Source organism: Carcharodon carcharias, chromosome 6 (assembly GCF_017639515.1).
Source record: "Carcharodon carcharias isolate sCarCar2 chromosome 6, sCarCar2.pri, whole genome shotgun sequence".
NCBI lineage: Eukaryota > Metazoa > Chordata > Chondrichthyes > Lamniformes > Lamnidae > Carcharodon > Carcharodon carcharias.
The window spans coordinates 51,155,899-51,170,434 of record NC_054472.1 but is presented as its reverse complement, the minus strand read 5'-3'; the positions used below and the strand labels follow the sequence as shown (position 1 = coordinate 51,170,434).

Sequence of the window (14,536 nt, the reverse complement as noted above, 5' to 3'; positions counted from 1 at the left end):
GTGGGAAGGATGCAGAAGAACAAGTTTGCAAGAAATTACAGAGAAGTGCTACCCAGACAATGGTGGAAGAGGAGGTAATTCAGACTGTAGAAGGGTTTAAAATTGATAAGGATATGGTATTGGATAGGCTATCTGTACATAAAAATTGATAAGAAACCCCAGGACCAGATGAGATGCATCCACGAATACTGAGAAACGAGAAAGTGGGAATTGCAGAGGCACTGGCCATCATTTTTCAGTTTTCCTTTGACACAGGGGTGGTGCCACAGGACTGGAGAAAGGCAAACATTACACCCTTACTCAAAAAAACGATGTAAAAACAAGCCCAGCAACTACGTGCCAGTCAGCTTATCTTTGGAGGTGGGGAAACTTCTAGAAACAATAATTCGGGACAAAATTAAGTCACCTGGACAAATGCAGGTTGATTAAGGAAAGCCAGCATGGAGTTCTTAAGGGAAAATCGTGTTTAACCAAGTTACTGGAGTTTTTTTGAAGAGGTAACAGAGAAAGCTGAGGAGGAGTACATGGACCCCCAAAAGGCATTTGATACAGTGCCGCACAACAGACATATGGGCAAAGTTATAGCTCATGGAATAAAAGAGAAAGTAGCAACATGGATACGAAATTGGCTGAGTGACAGGAAACAACGAGTAGTAGTTAATGGATGTTTTTCAACCTGGAGGAAGGTTTGTACTGGAGTTCCATAGGGGTCAGCGTTGGGATCCTTGCTTTTCCTGATATATATTAATGACCTAGACCTTGGTGTACAGGGCATAATTTCAAAATTTGTGGATGATACAAAACTTGGAGGCACTGTCAATTGTGAGGGGAAATAAGTCTAGAACTTCAAAAGGACATAGACAAGTTGAAGAAATGTGAAGTGATTAATTTTGGTCCGAAAAACATGGAGACAATATAAGACAAATGGTACACTTTACAAGGGGCGGTGGACCTGGGTGTATGTGCATAAGTCATTGAACGTGGCAGAACAGGTTGAGGGAGCAGTTAATAAAGCATGCAGTACCCTAGGCTTTATAAATAGGGCATTGAGAACAAGAGCCAGCAAGTTATGTTGAACTCACAGGACACTGGTCCTTCGTATTGTGTCCAGTTATGGGGCCACACTTTAGGAAGACATTGCAGAGAGTGCAGAAAAGATCCACGAGAATGGTTCCAAAGATGAAGGACACCAGCTATGAAGATAGTTTGGAGAAGTTAGAACTGTTTTCCATGGAAAAAAGAGAAGACTGAGTCAAGATTTGATATGGGTATTCAATATTATGAGGGGTTTGGACAGGGTAGGTAGGGAGAAACTATTCCCACTTGTTTAAAGGTAGAGAATGAGGGGGCACAGATTTAAAGTAATATGCAAAAGAAGCAAAGCAATATGAGAAAAAACTTTTTCACACAAGTGGTTAAAGTCTAGAATGCACTGCCCGAGAATGTGGTGGAGGCACATTCAATTGAGGCATTCAAAAGGGAATCAGGCTGTTATTTGACGAGGAAGAATGTGCAGGGTTATGCGGAGGAGTTGGGATAATGGCACTAAGTGAATTGTCCACTTGGAGAGCCAATGCAGACACAATGAATGGTATGGCCTCCTTCTGCACCATGAATATTCTTGAACTACATACTAATACTTACATGGAAGTACCAGCACAAGGATTACAACAGTTTATGAAGGTCCATCATTGCCTTCCTTTGACAACTGGGGTAGGCATTAAAGCTATCATGAGTGTCACCAACATTATAGAGCTTTTTTTGTTAGAAAGTGATTCATTTACACACAACTAGGGAGGTGGTGAGCTTACCATAGGACAAAACATTAGCCACCAAGTCCTATTAACAGGGACAGGAGTGTGATTAAAGTAAAGCCAAATATGAGAGATTACTGCAAATGTTAAATACATATATGAGAGAAGGTAGTAGCCGAGTGGTCATCAAAAGAGTGCAGTGTTAACAGATGCTAAAATCAGCAATTTGGTGCAAGTGGGAAAAGGTTTTTTTTAAGAACTTTCTAATGCACGTATGTTTCATATAAGCTTGAGACAGTAAAATAAAACATTTTAAACATTTTGTCCACAATTTAGTGCAAGTTAGTGCTGGAAAGGGAAAAAATGCCAAAACTAGATATAAATATTTCAGACCAAGACACGGGAGATTAGAAAACTGCACATCACTCCACTACAAGAAAGGTGAGAGGGGAAGCTAGGGAATTATAGACCAGTTAGCTTAAAATCTGTTAGAGAAATTGCTAGAGTGCATAAATAAGGATAGGGTGACTGAACAGCTTGAAAACTTGCAGCTAATCAGGGATAGCACATATAGATTTGTGAAGGGTAGATCATGTCTGATGGACCTGACTGAATTTTTTGAAACGGTGACTAAAGTAGAGGACAGGGGAATGTCTACGGTTGCTAATTAAATGAGCTCTCAGAAATGTGTAGACACGATTAAGTCCTTCAGAAAAACTGCTCGCTAAAGTGGAAGCTCATGATATTGAAGGGAAATTATTGACCTGATTGTAAAATTGGCTGATGGTGGACAGGCTTTGGAAAGTCAGGAGATGAGTTACTTGTTGCAGAATACCCAGCCTCTGACCTGCTCTTGTATTTATATGGCTAGCCAGGTTAAGTTCCTGGCCAATGGTAATCCCTCCCCCACCAAGGATGTTGCTGGTGGAAGGTTCAATGATGGCAATGTAACTGAATGTCATGGAGAGATGGTTAGATTCTCTCTTGCTGGAGATGGTCATTGCCTTACATTTGTGTGGCGTGAATGTTACTTGCCACATTTTCAGTCCTGACCTAAATGTTGTCCAGGTCTTACTGCACGCGGCCATGGAAGACTTCAGTACCTGAGGTGTTGTGAATAGTACCAAACGCTCAGCAATCATCAGCGAAGATCCTCACTATGCCCTTATGATGGAGGGAAGGTCAACTATTCACAACTTAGATGATTGAAGAGAAAGCCTCATATCTAAATTTCCTGATGGCACAAAAATAGGCAGTATTGTAAGCAGTGTAAGTGGAAGCATAATTTATCAATAACTCTGTAGTTTTAAGTGAATGGGTAAAACTATGGCAAATGGGAGGTCATCTACGTTGGACCTAAAAAGAATCAAACAGGGTACTATAATGGAGGCCCAAAGAAGCTGGGGGGGTGCAGGTATGCACTGTAAATCGCAGTATATAAGACCACCCTAATTTTCCGGCCCCAAACATCATGTTTTTGCATATACTTGGCACATAGATTGCCCCCTTTTCAACCACGACATGCTATACTTGTATCAGTTGTCAGCCTCAATTTTTACCTTATAATGGGACGCAAGGATTCAAGCAGCCGATACGGGCTGTGTTGCAAAAGTGTATGCAAGTTTAAGGCATGCCCACTCTTTGCATCAGATGCCAATGATATTTCAAAATGACAACCACCCATAACCACGCTGTGGTTCACTTTTATAGTCAGCATATAAGTCACATTTTCGAGAGATTTTGAGGCTTCAAAGCTCAACTTAAACACCAACATTAAATCATTAAAATGTTGCAGACAGTACAGAAAGTAACTAAAAAGGATAATGGAATGCTAGTCTTTTTATCTAGAGGTTAAGAATAAAAGGGGTTAGAAATCATGCTTCAGTTATACAGAGCTCTGGTTGGGCCACAACTGGAGTACTGAAAGTCCTGCTTAGGAAGGATACAATACCTCTGGAGAAAGTACGGCATAGATTTATAGAATGGTGCCCAGAATCAAGGCTTAAGCTACGAGGAGAGATTAGGCAACTTTGGGTTGTATTCCCTTGAATTTAGACGGTTAAGGGATGCTTTGATCAACGTGTTCAAGCTGAAATTAGGAAACACTTCACAGGAACAGTAGTACAAGTTTAGAACTCTCTTCTGCAAACAAGTGACACTATATCAATTATTAAGTTTTAAAACAGATATTGATAAATATTATTAACCAAAGTATTAAGAAATATGGGGCAAAGGTGGATGTATGGAATTAAGTCAGAGGTCAGCCATGATTTCACTGAATGCAGCAGGTTCAAAGAGCTAAATGGCCAAATCCTGCTCCTATGTTCCTATGAATGAAAAGTCACTGTACGTACAATGAAGATGCGTCAACTTTTCTGGAAAGCCTTAATGTGAGCATTGTGTGAAAGGTTCATTTTTAGCATAGCTGTGGCTCTGAATATGTGCAAATTTTTATTTGCATAGGAGATAAAATTTTAGTAGAGTATAAAATCTAAAACAACTTATATTTATACAGCACCATTCACATAATGAAACATCCCATTCACAGCAGCATTTTAAAACAAAGTATAACACTGAGCCACATAAGGAGATGCTAGGTCAAATGACCAAAAACTTGGTCAAGGTAGTAGGTTTTAAGAAGTGTCGTAAAGGAAGAAAGTGAGGTTGAGAGATGTAGGGAGGAAACTCTAGAGCTTCTGGCCTAGGCAACTAAAGACACGGCCACCAATTGTGGAGCAATTATGATTAGGAATGCACAAGAGTCAATTAGGGCAGCACAGATATTTCAGAGGATTGAGAGGCTGGACAAGGTTACATAGGTAAGGAACAGCTAGGCCAGGGGGGATTTGAAAATAAGGATGAGAATTTTAAAATCAAGATATTGCTTGACCTGGAGCCAATCAACATTCCCGCTAACTTTTTCCATCCATGTGCAGAATGAATTATGTTGTGTGTACCATTATCAAGGTAATATGCTTATGTGAGCCACTAGTAGAAACTGAAAACCTACAGTTATATATATTTTTTTTAAAAGTTACCATTAGGTATGGAAGAATATTAAAACAAGGAATAGATTACAGGGTGCACCACTTAAGATGTTTATCTAATACGAACTCATAAGTGTACGAGACTCTCTAAGCTATATTTATTGAATTCTTTAGTTTGATTTCTCTCTTTTTAGTGAACACACTTGATCCTGGGAGATGATTGGATCCAATGAAATTGAGGTTGCATTTCTGAACTATATCGACAACTTGTCTCTTCGAAATTAGATATTTTAATTTTTCCTTTTTGATCCTGCAACTACCAAATAGTAACAAGGGTTGCAGAGCAGGTATGTACAATTTGTGCGGTAATGTCGCTCACAAAGCAGAAAATGTACAAAAAAAATAGCTAATCAGTGTCTGTGGGTGACAGGGTGCCAAAGGGATAGTTTCTCGCTCTCTGGTAATCCATTTCATGCTTTGTTTTCAAGTCCGCCCTTGATAGTGATCTCCACATTCTGACACAATCACATTTTTATGTTCAGAATTTCACAGCAACCCCCATCCCGACCTTCCCGCTTCCTAGCAGTGACCTGTCAGCTTCCCTCATAATTTATCATTCAGTCTTTACTCAGCCTTTGACGCTTTCTTTGGAAGATAGATACTTTCAAGTGTCTCTATCTAGTTGTGTTATTGAATGATGTCTAAGTGCGATACAGACTTGGACATCGAACCTATTTTGCAATGCGTTTAAAAACAAGCTGGATGATTCAATGGAATTAACCAGCAACCACACAACTATGCAAATTCCCCTCAACTCAGCTTAATAGGCTTTTGGAGAGAATTACATTCAAACATAATTAAATCAAATCTAATGGTCTTATTATTCTTTCACTGGATGTGGGTGTCGCTGGCTAGGCCAGCATTTATTGCCCATTCCTAACTGCCCTCGAAGAGGTGGTGCTTGAACCACTGCAGTCCATATAGTATAGGCACACCCACAGCGCTCCTAGGGAGGGAGTTCCAGGAGTTTGACCCAGCGATAGTGAAAGAACTGCAATATAGTTCCACATCAGGATGGTGTAGTTTGGAGTGGAACTTGCAGGTGGTGGTGCTCCCATGCATTTGCTTCCCTTGTTCTTCTGGGGGTAGAGGTCATGGGTTTGGAAGGTGCTGTCGAAGCAGCTTTAGTGAGTTGCTGCAGTACATCTTATAGATGGCACACACTGCTGCCACAGTGAATGAGATTTTGAGTTCCGTAATCTCCATCTGATAAGTACCTAGAATCAGCTTAAATATGTATCTGATGCAAAAATGCATGTTCCCAAGTCTGAAAACTGAGTGTTACCAAGAAATTGCCACAAACAGTGAAAAAGCTAAAAATTCGCTGGATTTTCTTTTCATCAGCAAAGGTGACATATCACCATTCCTGCTAAATTTTGAACATGGTGACATAAAAGAAGTATCACTGAGGACATCTGAGATGTGGAATTATCTTCTGGTATATTTATTTATAAATCTAAGTTAATTTTCATGTCCACTGCTAAGAAAAAAAATCTACGATAGCAACCATTTATTCCATGCAAGATTATTAAAATTCAGAAAGACACGTGCACTCATTAGTCATACAACATACTTATTTTGCCTAATATTTGCAGATCCATGAAACATCATCCGAATTGAGAGTATCTACTTTGAGACCTAGAAGTTTCAAAAATGTGGCATTCTCACAATCTATACATGAGCAGATGTCAGTGCAAGGTAGTTTGCTAAGAAGACAAGAACACTATCCTTGTGCACAATGTCTTTTTCATGAACAATGTGCAAACTCCATTAATCTTGCTGGTCTTGGAGCAAGTGTCAACCAGGCTATGAAAAGTACATAATTTTCTCATTTCCACCCATGGTCCTTTGGAGATGGGATTTTTGGCTTGCTCTGAAGACATCACTTGCGTATTGCAGATTGGTAATTGTATATGCCTTTAAAATGTATCATTGTTTGGTGGCAAGCACTTCACTGCATAACCTGAAGACCTGATAGATATCATTCAACCTGCACACAGTTCACATGTGTATGCCTTCAGTTCATCACACGGAGATTGCGAAACAGCAAACCATGTCCTCAACTACTCAAAACATTGCACAGTGCTCTTTACTGGTGATCAGGACTTTCGCTGATTTCCCCTTCCCCATTCCATACACAACACTCACTGAATCGCATCCTGAAAAACAACCAAAGTGATCAAAAATGCGATGAACATCAATTGTACACATGTTGTTTCCTCTTCCTGTGCAAAAGTAGAGCTTAGCATCAATGTCCTTGCAGAATACCAAGCACAGTATTAAGACAACAGTGTCAGGACTGTTCATGATGACATGCTCACTGGGACTGGCTGCAAAACACTATGAAGCAGTAGTCATATATTAGCTTCTTGGTTAGGGAACACTGTTGGGCTTGGTACCACCTCCAGATCTGTTACGCTGTCAATCTGAAGTGCATGACACTCACCTCCATGTCCAGCAAAGAGTGTTGTCATTAATGATCTCTCTTGCAGCCTTGCACCATCTTTCATATAGAGGGACTGGAGTAGGTCATCATTGTTGGCACTACAAGACAGAGATTTTGCCCGCTGTCTGAAATTCAACTGCTGGATTGAAGTCAGGTCTTGCTCATCATCTGGCAGAGCATTGATGTAAGCCTGGCAACTCAATCTCTGTACAGCTTCTCAAACAATCTTGAGAGTTCAAATGCTCCTATTGTAATGATAAGCTGCATATGACACCACTGACAGAACCTGCTGCAACCAGTTCAGATTCAATGATGCCCTCCTGAAGACTGGCATCTGCAAATCTTTTCCCAATGCAAGCTATTAATAACATTGCAGTGTGAAACTCCCCCGTGAAAGTAAGTCTCTGCACAAAGAGGATGTTGCTCCAATAAATCTCCTGGGCCTTTGCATAAATTGTCTCGTCCATTACAATGACAATCTTATCCAGTCTCAGTTTGTCTGCAATATGAACACTTCGTTGCAAGATAGTGTTCACTGTACTGAACTCAGTAGGGCTGGCATCGACGGCTGGGAGGTAGCCAATGTTTGACTTCTGTGCAATTGTGGTTCTCTGAAGCAGGGTATTGAAACCAGTCCATCTAGACAAAACATCATTCCTTTCTAGCAACTTGCTGAGGCATTATCCAAGCTGCATGCATCTTCATGGATATGCATACCATTTTCAAGTTCTAATTGTACTACCTCAGCAATGACTGTGGGCCTGCTCTTTATCCTCCACTATACAAATCAATATTTGTGGGGAATGGTTGTAAGGATCGTATTTTAGATCTCTTCAAGGAAGATACTTTCAGTTGCTTTGTTCTGGCTGACTCATCTCTTTGAATATTTATGCCATTCGTATTGTGAGTTGTGCCCATTCCTAACAAAGTTGTAATTGGTCATGTAGGGAACTCAATTACGTCATCATTTGAGATTTCATGCGATTTATGGACAAAATTGGTGCAGACTTTGGGGTGGCTTCAGTCTTCTCAAAATTTATCTGGAAGAAATTTTAGCTTATCCAAAACAGAATATTGGACAAGCTGTCTGAAAACCCAGGGCTAGGGCAGAGTTGAGAGAAACTGTAAAGAGGTACAGCTGAGTATCAGTAGTATGCATGTGGAAGCTTATCCCATGATTTTGGGTATTGCTGCCAAGGAGCAGAATGTAGTTGAGAAGAGAGGCCCTCAAGGACAGGTTTCTGAGAGATTTCAGAACTGATGGAACAGGGGTGGGAAGAAAATTCACTCGCTGAGATGTTATGGCTACAATCAGATAGGAACCAAGTGAGGGAAATACCACTCAGCTGGAAAATGGATGAAAGATATTGAATGAGGAAGGCATGGTCACCTGTTTCAAAGGTTGCAAGAGATGAAGGAGGAATACTGTATCATACTCACATTCCAAATAATAACTTGTTGCTTGGGTTAGGGCCATATCATGACTGTGGCAGGGATGGAAATCCGATTGGAAAGATTCAAACATGAAGCAACACGATTTGTGAGGCAGCAACATGTTCAAGAACTCTGGAGAGGAAAAGAGGGTTGCAAATGGAGCAGAAGTTTGCCAGGGCCAAGTGGTCAAGGTGGCATATTGAGAATGACAGGGGCTCAAGAGCAATGGTGTTGGAAATGAGATAAACAGTACTTAAGGAGATGAAACTATTTATAAATCAGCTGGTACAGGAAACAAGAGGTGAAAGTTAGTGGTTGGCAGTTTAATTGCAATGGGATCAAGGAAGGAGTTGAGTCTCAGGGACAAGGTCTTAAGGAGCACAAAGGGGCAGAAAGCAAAGACAGTAGGGCCTGTACAATATTAATCACAACACTTTCAAAAGGACTTATATTCATTAATAAAGATACAAGAAAAATGATACCAAGTGTTAAGGGAATGAGCTAGGAGGAAGATTTAAAAAGTTCAAGCCCTATAGCTGAAAGAGAAAAAACACATTTATTTAGCACCTTTCACATCCTTATGAGATCGCACAGTTCTCTACTAACAAGCACTGGAGGTTAAAGATGAACTCTGTTATAACTCTCCAGCACTTGAAGGTTACAGCGGAGGAAAAGCACGAACACATCTGAATTTAGAAAGCTGTGAAATATATAAGAGAAATGCTCTCAAATCTCTATATGTTCCAGTCTTAGGGGAGCAACCTCCATGCACTCACTGATCTCCCTAGCTAACACTAGTCATGCAGTGCAGGTGCCTGTAGACATGATGTCTGCTGTTTCATAAGATAGAAATCCAACCACTGAGGGCCAACTCCCCATCTTGAACTTGCATAATAAGCACTTGATCTAAGAGCAATGTTATACAATTACACACACTTTTCAAATCCATACTTCATTGGTTATGAAGCACGTTATACATACTGAGGTTGTGAAAGGTGTTCTATCACTGTATTCCCATAAAGAAAGGAAGATTTGCAATAAGGCTGTTTGTGTTAAAGACACTGACAGAAGAACTGTACATCTGTCATTGGATGAAATCCCTCAGTGCAAAAGCACCTTCAGATTCAAGATGATTGGGAGGAGGGAAGGTTTCCCAAGTTTCTGACTACTTTTCCTTCTTGAACAATGGCAGATATTTTTGAGGCCAATTCTAAACACAGTCACAATGTTCCAAACTCAACACAATCCTTTGTTAGACTATTCATTTATTTACTAATCATTCAACAGCATTACCATTGCTGAATCCACCAGTAACATCTTAGGGTCTCACCACTGACCAGAAACTTAACTGGACCAGCCACATAAATACTGCAGTTACCAGAACAGGTAGGAGGCTGGGTATTCTGCAGCAAGTAACACACTACCTGACCCCCACCCCCCATCAAAGCCTGTCTGCCAACCACAAGGCGTAAAGTCTAGAGAGTGATAGAATACTCTCTACCTACCTGATGCATGTAGCTCCAACACCACTCAAAATGCTCACCACTATCCAGGACAAAGCAGTCTGCTTGTTTGGCATTCCATTCACTTCTTCAAACATCCACTCCCCTCCCCCACCATGTATACATACACTTGCAGACAGACGCACCACCATCTTCTCAAGAGCAATCAGGGAAACACAACAAAAGCCGACCTTGTCAGCGGCTCCAACATCCCACAAATAAAGAAAAGCACTCCTTCTTTCTAATTATCTCCCCGCTTTCTTGAAGGCATTACTTGCTTATGAAGAATTGTTACATAAGCATCTCCTGGCACTTGACCAACCTGTTATTCATGTGCAAGACTTGACAATGAGTGTCAGCAGGCCAGCTGACTGCCAGGTAACAACACAACAATAGATAAAAACAAAAAAACTGCGGATGCTGGAAATCCAAAACAAAAACAGAATTACTGGAAAAACTCAGCAGGCCTGGCAGCATCGGCGGAGAAGAAAAGAGTTGACGTTTCGAGTCCTCATGACCCTTCGACAGAACTTGAGTTTTTCCAGGTAATTCTGTTTTTGTTTTTAACATCACAACAATGTTGTTCAATAATACACAAGCACATACAATGCAAGCTGGGATCATTAGATACTAACTCAGTGCCCTGAAACCAACTAAAATATCCGCTACCTCTGATATGATTGGTCATTTGGCAGAGACAAAGAAATGAATATGGTAACTTCCTGGTACATTTGGCTCAGCTACTCACTGGATGGACTTGCGCAAAGGGACAGTGACAATTATTCTAAAGTGAAAAAAAATTCAATGTATTGCCATGTCAAAATATCACACAAGGATTTTGCACAATTATTTTTTGGACTATTATTTAGCATTTAAATGCAGTAGCCATTCTGCAGAGGCAATGTCTGACAGTCAGGAATGATAAGAATGAGAGCTTTTTTGGTACTGATTGAGGAAGGATATAATAGTGAAAGCAAGGTCACACTGGCAATTGAGTGGGCTGAAGTAATGACAGGCAAAAATTCCCATAAGTACTGAAACCTCAGAGCTGCTTTCTTGCCTAATTTTAAAAGAGGCTTTTGCTCACCTTTTTCTGAGAGTTTGCTTACACTACTCTGGTGTTTTCTGCTTCTGATTTCCACTTTACACCTGTGATATTTCAGGTCAGCATGGGTTCCACTTTTACAAGCCCAACAGCTTCAGCAAAAGTAGAGGAAGGCTACTCAAGTGCTTGTTCTGACTGCTGAGATGCTCTTGACCAATGTCCTTCGGGTTTTGGCTTCACCTACAACTGTGCAGGGGCAGACTCAGCCATCAGGACACAAGACAGCATGTTGGGTACTGACTAAGGGTGTGGGGTGACAGATGAGAAATGGAATTGCTTTAAACAGAGTCCCCATAATCCCTCCCACTGGAACGTCCTTGCTAGCATTGACCTGCGGCACCCTTTGCACCAAATTAATGGGGTGGTGAACATCCAAGGCTAGGATTTCTGGAATCCAATCTAAGGTGGTGCAAGCCTTCACTCACTCATTTGATGCTCCCTGCAGGTGATGATTCCTTCCAGGGGTGAAGACATCATTACAAACTCCTAGTACATTATGACTCATGTTTTAGACAAACTCCTCCAGTCTCCCTGTAAGATGAACACTGGAGATGGAAAGCCTGCCAGTACATTGCACTTTCGTTGCTGGTGCTCCAGAGGTATCCTCTTCAGTGACAGATCCCAAAGTTCAGCTAAATGCATTCAGCTGAGCTGAACTTAGGCGTGTCCTGTGCCCTCCAACAGACTATTCACTCCTGTCCCTAGCTTCATCATCTGCTCTTGTTCACTTGTGATGTGAGACATGCCATGTGCAAACCCAACTAGCTTCCTTACCAGTCCATCAAATGCGAGTATCTGAGTCTGGTGCTTGATTTACATGAATCTTGTGAGGAGCCATCATTATCTTTCCAGAACACTTGATGACTTTGTGGAAGATTAAAGGCAAGAATAAGAACTGTCAAGTTAAGTGATCATCATGCACATGATCACATTTCACAGACTGCTGGCATCAAATCAACATGAGTGTTTGTTGCTTGCCATATGGCTGCATGATATTTAATTCTGTCACCAGGTAGTCAAGATGAAATGCACAGACAGACAGAAATATAAGCAAGTTGATGTGAGATTTGCTGGAATAGGCTTCAGAAAGTAAAGTGAGGGATTTTGGTATATACACATCACGTAGGTGAGTGTGCCACTATACTCACCTTTAGGAAGACAGAGTAGCTGAAAGCATGGCTGGAGAGACTGTGCAGGAGGAAGGGCTTTAGATTTCTGGGGCTAGTTTTGGGGAGGTGGGCCCTTGTACAAGCCAAACGGATTGCTCCTTGACAGGGCTGGGCTGTTGTTGCTGGGGAGAGCTTATGCTGGCTTAGCAGGAGGTTTGGGAACCTGAGCATAGATTCAGGAGGAAGAGAAGCAAAGCTGGAAATAGAAGGCAGAAAATTAGTGAGTGAGTGTGTCAAGAAAACAAAGGCTAGAAAATAGGTAACAAAGGATTAATTCTGTGATTATTATTAGATCTTCAATGCAAGGGATTCTAGTGATTAAGCGCATTGATAGATATTTCTATTATATAGTATGACAGAGTCAGCTGTGATTCAGTTGGCTCTTGCTGCTGAGTCACAAAGTTCTGGATTCAAGTCCCACTTCAGGAATTTAGCACAAAAATCTACACCGACACACCAGGTGCGAGTGCTGCATTGTCAGAAATGCCGTCTTTCAGAAGAGACTTTAAAACGAGGTCCCATCTGCCTGCTTGGGTGTATTTTTAAAAAATCCCATGGCACTATTTTGAAAAAGAGCAGGGGAGATATCCCTGGTGTCCTAACCAAATTCCACCCCTCAATCAACATCACAAAGACAGATCATCTTGTCATCATCACATTACAGTATGTGGGAGTTTGCTATTCACGTTTCCTACATTACAAGTTCGTCAAAAGTACTTCATTGGCTATGAAGCACTATGAGGCGTTTATGATCATGAAATACATTATATAAACACAAGTCTTTCTTTTTGTTTATTTCACTGTTATTGCTAAAACACGGTTTAAAGGAGGACAGGTATGACAGCTCAACATTCCTGGCTACAAGGTTGTCAAACAGGACAGTGAGGGGAATAAAAAGGAGGGTTTCACAATATTGGTTTAAGAAACAATCACAGCTGTGAGAAGGGAATGCAAGAAGGGTCAACCAATGAACTGAAGATCAAAAAAGGGGCAATCATACTGCTGGAAGCATACTAAGGGCCCTCAAATAGTTACAGGGAGATGGAAGGCAAATTGCTGAAAAGCGCAGAAACAAAAGAGCAGCAATGGCAGGGGATTTCAACCACGCTAATGTTAATTGGGATAAATTCAGTGTAAAAAGTACAGAGGTTGCAGACTTTTAAAAAATATATTCAGGACAGCCTTTTTAGCCAGTGAATAGCAAGCCCCAACAGAAAAGCTGCAGTCCTGGACTTAGTTTTGGGGAATAGAGTCAGGGTTTTATAGCAAGGAAAGAGGCCCTACAGCCCATCTTGTCCACGCCGGTCATAAAGCCCCTATCTACTCTAATCCCATTTTCCAGCACTTGGGCCTTGGTCTTGTGTGCTATGGTGTTTCAAATGTTCATCTAAATACTTCTTAAATGTTGAGGGTTTCTGCCTCTAACACCCTTTTAGGCAGTGAGTTCCAGATATCTCCCATCCTCTGGGTGAAAAATTTTTTCCTCAAATCCCCTTTAAACTATACCTCCACTCCGTATCCCACCCCCCTGTCAAATTAGTTTAAACTCCCACCAACAGCACGAGCAAACCCCATCCCCCCACCCAGCAACGCATTCATCTGCTCTATCCACATATTCCTATACTATCTAGCTTGTGGCACCAGAACTAATCCAGAGATTACAACCTTTGAGGACCTGCTTTTCAAACTGCTACATAATTCCCTAAATTCTTGTTGCAGGACCTCATCCCTCTTTCTACCCATGACATTGGTGTCAATGTGCACTATTATCTCTGACTGTTGCCCTCCCCCTTCAGGACACCCTGCAGCCAGTGACATCCTTGACCCTAGCCCCAGGGAGGCAACACACCATCCAGGAGTCACATCTGCGGCTGCAGAAATGCCTGTCTGTACCCCTCACTATTGAGTCTCCTACCATAAGACATAGGAGCCATTCTATTGCTCTTCCTCTCTTTCTCCTCCATCCCCTTTGCGCAGCTGGACTCTGGCTGCACTCCCCAGAGGAACCATCACTCTCATTATTTTCCAACACAAAAACTGTTCTTGAGTGAGATGCACTCTGGGGTTTTCCTGACTACC

The 14,536-nt window shown here is 41.4% G+C and overlaps 1 protein-coding gene across 5 annotated transcripts in view; it reads right to left on the bottom strand.

The window, feature by feature from the left end:
* LOC121279207 (upstream-binding protein 1-like) overlaps positions 1 to 14,536 on the bottom strand; it is a 124,877-nt gene that overhangs the window by 85,375 nt on the left and 24,966 nt on the right. For 2 of the 5 annotated variants that reach the window (XM_041190232.1, XM_041190233.1), the window contains one exon: positions 2,858 to 2,988. The exons of the other annotated variants lie outside the window; for them this stretch is intronic. The gene's annotated coding sequence lies outside the window, so the exon portion shown is untranslated. The remainder of the gene's footprint in view (positions 1 to 2,857; positions 2,989 to 14,536) is intronic. 5 annotated transcript variants of the gene reach the window in all.